Source organism: Condylura cristata, unplaced genomic scaffold (assembly GCF_000260355.1).
Source record: "Condylura cristata isolate star-nosed mole 26May11 unplaced genomic scaffold, ConCri1.0 scaffold00002, whole genome shotgun sequence".
In the NCBI taxonomy this organism is placed as follows: Eukaryota; Metazoa; Chordata; class Mammalia; order Eulipotyphla; family Talpidae; genus Condylura; species Condylura cristata.
The window spans coordinates 32,168,341-32,174,353 of NW_004567103.1; the positions used below are offsets into that span (position 1 = coordinate 32,168,341).

At 48.3% G+C, this 6,013-nt stretch overlaps 1 protein-coding gene across 3 annotated transcripts in view; it reads right to left on the bottom strand.

Moving 5' to 3' along the window:
• MYO1B (myosin IB) overlaps positions 1-5,992 on the bottom strand; it is a 158,266-nt gene extending 152,274 nt beyond the window's left edge. For all 3 annotated transcript variants that reach the window (XM_004674430.2, XM_012728316.1, XM_012728311.1), the window contains exon 1: positions 5,857-5,992. The gene's annotated coding sequence lies outside the window, so the exon portion shown is untranslated. The remainder of the gene's footprint in view (positions 1-5,856) is intronic.
• Positions 5,993-6,013: the final 21 nt, after the last annotated feature.

The following is a 6,013-nucleotide window of genomic DNA, read 5'->3' on the forward strand; positions in this document are numbered from 1 at the left end:
GGAAGTGGCTTCAGATTCTCAGTGCTGTGCTTTAACAGGCTGCGCCACCAGGGAGGGCCCAGTCCAGTGTTTTTTTAAGAGTTAAAACTAAAAGCATTTAGGCTGCAACTTTAAAGTGAATATAGTGGTGATAACACTTCTGAAGCACTTTCAAGGGGAAAAACAATCAGCATAGCTGCAGTTAGGACATCGCAACAGCACTTCGGTGTCTAATTTGAACAGAAGCAGCACTGAAGGACAAGAAAGAAGGCAGACACTGAAAATGTGTATGTGGCCAGCTTGATTTTTCTATCAAGCTCTTTTGGCCTTTTAATTATTATTATTGGTTGGAGTATATGAAAAATGCTCCTATAAAACCAGTGAAAATGAGTAGGGAAATGATGCATGCGCACAGGAACATAGCCAATAATTAGTAATCCATCCTTTGCCCTTGCAATTCAATTTCCTAAAATCTCTTTAAAGATGTTGAATTCTTTTTCTGTTTGTTTTTACCCATTTAAGAACCAGTAATTTTTAACTGTGTTTTCATTGTAGCACAGTAAAAGGATAATTTTTAACTGTGTTTTCATTGTAGCACAGCAAAAGGAAGCCACATGTACAGTTTTACGCATCGTGTGACCAGGAAGGACTGGCCAGAAAGTCCCAAAAAGGCAGAGAAGAGACCTGCTCTTCTATAGGCTTCCCAGAGCAAAAGGAAACCAGACACCAGGGGTTTTTAGATGCTCAGTGTTGCTAATCTGATAAGCAAAGAAAGATTGTCAATTTTCACTTTTCTCCAGACTTCAATTTCAAAAACTGCCTATGTTGGAAGAGTATAAATTCCATACCAACTCTTTTCTTCCCTCCCTTATCCAACATTTTCCTCCCCAAGCCTCAGCTCTGGAGCCATTTCATTCAGAAGCAATCTGCGCTTGGCCATACTGGAGACCAGAGAGTCATCCCCTGAACACACCCAGCAGGCTACTGTATCCTGCAGAGAAAGACATCACCGGATGGGGAGTGGCAGCAGGCTGAATTTTGTCCCACTCAGTCACCCTCAAGTGGGGAAGGTGAATGAAAGAGGGTGGATCCAAGCATGAGCAGAAGGAGAAAGTGAGATTTCAGCTGACTCTTCTAGCCAAGAGCACCCACAGGAACCCTGGCCCCAGGCAGCAAAGGAAGCAAGCCAAGAGGGAGGAAGACTGCCAAGTGGGCGCTGCCTCTAACTCCCTCTAACTTCTTAGAAGGGGCCCAAAGTGTCAAAGGACACTGCACCTCCAGCAGAATGTTATTCTGGAAAGTGGAGTCTGGAGGCCTGACCCCTACTAGCCATGGCAAGTTACTCACTTCCTTCCCTACAGATATCCCCCGCTTCAGGACAGTGAGAACAGGTGAAACAGGCTACAGAGAGCGCCCAGGATGAGGCCTGCTGCAAAGCAAGCTACCTGCACTGTGCCTACAATGCGTGAACAACACACAAAGAAAAGATGTTTCCTGGCGCACTTGGCATCTCTTCCTCAAGTCCATGAACACAGTAGTGGCGCTGTATCAAAGCCACGCTGAACGTGGAATGAGGACAGGATGTCAGCAGGTGTGACCATGAGAAAAAGCAGGAGAACTAGGATTCGCCATGTTCTGGGGTCAACTATGTTAGGCATCTTCCCCCAGGCAGTGGGACTTCACAAGGCCTCGGGGCCCAACAGAAGCATCCACAAGGAAATCACCAGGTGGCACTTCCTCACAGCCCAGACAGTCCACAGAGACAGAGCCCTTTCGCATCATCAGACTGGAGGAGGCGAGACCAAGGACGAGGAAGGTGCCCGAGTTCATTTTCCTCGACTCTCTTGTTTTTCTGTTTTCTGCTGTGGCGGTGGCCTGGGTCTCCACAGTACAGTCCTTTTCTATATTTAGCAACAGCTGCTCTCTGGCCTCTAGCGGTCTACCTGCCACAACCTTTGTGACACCATGGACTGGCTGAACTGCTTTTGGGCGCACAGCGTATGCCAGCGGTAACTTAGCAAACCGGGGTGGGGAGTTGGTACCCACAGCTGAAAACAAGCTCATGGTGCTGTTGAGTGCCTCTGATACTTCCCAGCTGGATGAATTGAAGATGCTGCATTAGAATTCAGCAGACCTTGTGTCTGCTCTCCTCCACCAGAGGGGCATTTGTCACAGGGAGACAAAAGTTATTATACCTGCTCTACACCTCTGAACACCCCCAAATAAAGTCAAAGTGTGACATAGTTAAACAAATATAGTCTTCAGTCTCCAAAGTCTTAACAAGGAACCAACAAGCCTACTGACTTTTCCATTTGCCCAGGAACATTCTGGGAAATCCATACCAGCTGTGATGCCCAGTGTTAAGAAATCCATTCTGTACCTGCACTTGGTGATCACCCTGGGGTCAAGGTCAGATGCCCCCTGCCCAGCACCTCTTTCCATTCCACCCCAAGGACAGATACTACACCCGTCTCCTTTATACATGGACACGTAAACTCCTTCACTTGCCTTGTGGGGGAATGAAGAGCACAGAATTCCTGTGAACTGTGTGTTCCCACAGACAGAAATGTGATGATCTCAGAGGATACCGTAAGAAAGACCCTTGACACTTCCCTATGGAAGAATGTCTTCTGTAAAAGGGCTATAGCCAGGACAAAAAGCATGTGCTGGGAAAATCTGGGGCTGGCTGCTGCGTATGTTTCCAATTCTGATGTCCCACTTCCTCTTCATAATCACATTCCTTCCCTCCTTATTTCTCTCCTAAAAAGACACTCTGGCATTGGGGCTCAGTAAAGAGGCCCTGAGTGATGTTCTAATAAAGGCTGTAAGATAAAAAGGGCTAAAATGGATTTCAATAAATACAAAATGCTTGAATACTTATAGGAACTGCTCCAAAACCTTATTTTCAAATACTGGCAGCCTAACTTCAAAAAGTAAAGGTTTATTCTATAAAGCTTATACATACATACAGGCCATCATACAGCATAAAACATTTTTATTATGCTGGCCCTGGAACATGGCATACTGTATTAAAAAAAAATAGCTTGAAGAGTTGTGAAGTCACTAACTTGGCCTCCCAAGCCTGTAGCACATTGGTGTTTTGGAGCCATCAGTCATAATATATGTGAAAGTGATCTGAAATCTGAACAGGGCTAACCTAATAGAAAATCAAATTATTATTTTTCCTATTATTCAAAACTATCACAGCATACATTGTATGTTTAAGGGTTTGGAACTCAGAAACAGATCAGAGTTCAAATCTCACCTCCGCCACTTACTTAGGGTAGGTGCAAGGGGCGAGTTACTTAACTCTCCAAGTCTCAGTTTCAACTGTTAAATGAGGATACTGCCCACTTTATCAAGCTGTGAGGATTAATACAGTGAGAGCTGAAAACATGGTAAAAATAACTATAACTATTGTTAGGGTACTTAATGAAAATCCATATGATTAGTTACTGAAAAAAAAAGGGGGGGTGGGAAAAGAGGGCAATTTCACCCAAAAGGAGACAAAAGCTAAAAACAGCTGCTACACTGGGAGGCTCCCTTCCTAGCCACACACCACACCACACCTGGCTCCTCCTTCCTCACTTTGACAAGTAAGAGGCCCCTTACTTTGCATAACTATGCAGTGATCAGAGTAGCCCGACTTTATTCTAACTCCAGGCTGGACAAAGTGATGATTTATCCCATCCCATGCAGGGGGTGCAGCCTGCACCTATCACACCATAGTCATCCACCAGGACACTCTGTGGCTAGAAGAGCTATTTGAGAGGATCCCCAACTGGTTCCTCTAGGAAAAGAAACATGGTCTTACGCTTTGCATGTTGTTAATGTGTATTCCAACGAGTGCTTGGGAAGAGTCCAAGTGTATTTTACAAAACAATTCACAACATAAATGAAACATCCGTAACAGCAAGACAACATGAAGAAGTCTCCCTCTGTTCACTGCCCAAGCTCAGTGCTTTGCCAGGCGGCGTGTAAGTTGTAATGACAAACAGCTTGACAACTGGACAACATCCCACAATTTCACATCACAATGGCTCCCAAGGACAAGCCCACTGCTTTTCAGCCTGGCCTGAAAATCTGGCCGGCAAAAAAGACAAACCCTGAGCAGTAGCTTGTACAGTTCTTTTCCATTACCACTTGGTGAGCAGGAAACATTCCCTTCCCCCTCCAGCCCAGAGTAAGCTCCTAATTTGCTTTCTAAGGTTAAGAGGCTTTCAAACTTGGGTGTTTTTTTAAATAAATGGCCAATGGGGTAGTTTAATATGGACCCTCAGGTTTACCAAAGAAGCAACAACTGAGTGCCATTCCAGACCCTCCTGCAGTCAGACACTACCCCTCCGTGTCTCCAAAGTTATCGCCACAGTAATTCTAGCCTTCAGTCTGACTGTGGGAGGCTTCCACCAATGTCCCACAGGCCCAAACCATGAATGCCTGGAAATGTCAGCCACCTCCCAAAACAGTTCCTTGGAATACCCCATTCAAGCCATTCAATTCCCCAGGCTCCCTCCAAGGTCAGTCAATTCTCTTGGGTTTCTTGATTCCAATCTAGGAAAGGGTCACTTAACAAAAGCCCAAATACCTGACACTACTACATTTAATTCTACCTCCCCCTTAAAAAATGACCATTTCACCATAAAGCTAAGTGGTCTTCTCTCTCTGATTCCAGATGACCCTCATATGGGGAGTACAGGCACAGAAGCTGGTGGTGGCTTAACTCAAAACCCAACGGCTGGTGTGTGTACACTGTGTTTTCTGGGAAAGACTGTAAAATGATTTTTCAATTCAGTGTTACATCATCTCATTCATTTAGCAATATCTAATTTTCTGGTGGTTTTCTTCCAGTTTTCCTGGAAAACTGTTACACTATCTTACAGTGGGAGAAATTATGTCAAGATTCTATAAAATATGCCCCCAAGGAACCAATATCTACTAGCCACACACACACACACACACACACACACACATAATTCATGCCCAAACTATAGTCTTCCATTGTAACTAACAAGATTTGAGCTCTGTAAAACCCACAACTTGTTGCAGCAATAAACACTCGACCCCAAAGTGAACAAAGCATTACAAAAAAATCTCCAGAAATCCACTGTACCCTCGAAAAAAAAATGTTGTGTTTGTAATCAACTCTCCAGTGCCCCCCTCATCACCCCCCTCCCCGCCCCTCTTCCAGGCCCCAGCACCCTCCAGCACTCGGGTTCCTAATCTGGTTTCCATTCCAGCCCCGCCCCCTCCGCTTCCCTCTCTGGGACCGTGAATCAATCCCATCCCGGGCAGGAAACGGGACCCAGGGCAGCCCCCTCCGCTGCGGCGGAACAAAGGAGCAGAGCGCAGCTGCACGCGCAGGAAGCCCCGTCGAGTCCCGGGCCCCTCCTCCCCCGCCGCCGCCACCGCCGGGTCACGCCGCACCTGAACCCCACTCCCCAGGACGCCCATTGTTTTCCCTCAGCTTTCCTTCTTGCAGACGGCTACCCTGCGCCCTTCCATGGAACCGGGGGGCCAGGAAACAGCTGTGGGCCAGAGAGAGGGGGTGTGGGTGAACAGGAGGAAGCCCAGGCTTTCACTCAGCCCACAGGTACGAGGGGCAAGGGCTAAAGTAAGAGCAACTTCGTTCACAATCTCTCCTCTCCCTCCCGCCCCCGACGCAACTGCGGAGTCGCAAGCAACCAGCACAACCTCCTCCAGCGTGCGCGGCTTCTTGCTGCAGCACCACCTGGCCCCAGGCTCTCCCCGCGAGGCGCAGGGGGGCACGGGGACCCCGGGCACAAAGGCGCGGGGCGTCCGCTTCACCGCCCCTCGAGGGTGGCGGCAGGAATAAGCAGGGAGGATTTGGGGGAGAGTGGGGGGAAGCGCTCGCGCTACCTCGCTGGGTGCCACTCCGCCTCCCAGTCGTCCTCCTCCTCGGCGGTGCTCCGGGGCCGCGGCGAGGCTGCGGGATGAGGGGCTCCGGCGGCGGTGGCTTGGTGTAGGCTGCTGGGGGGGACCCCGTCCCGCGACTGCCGGCCCTCCGCTCGCCCGC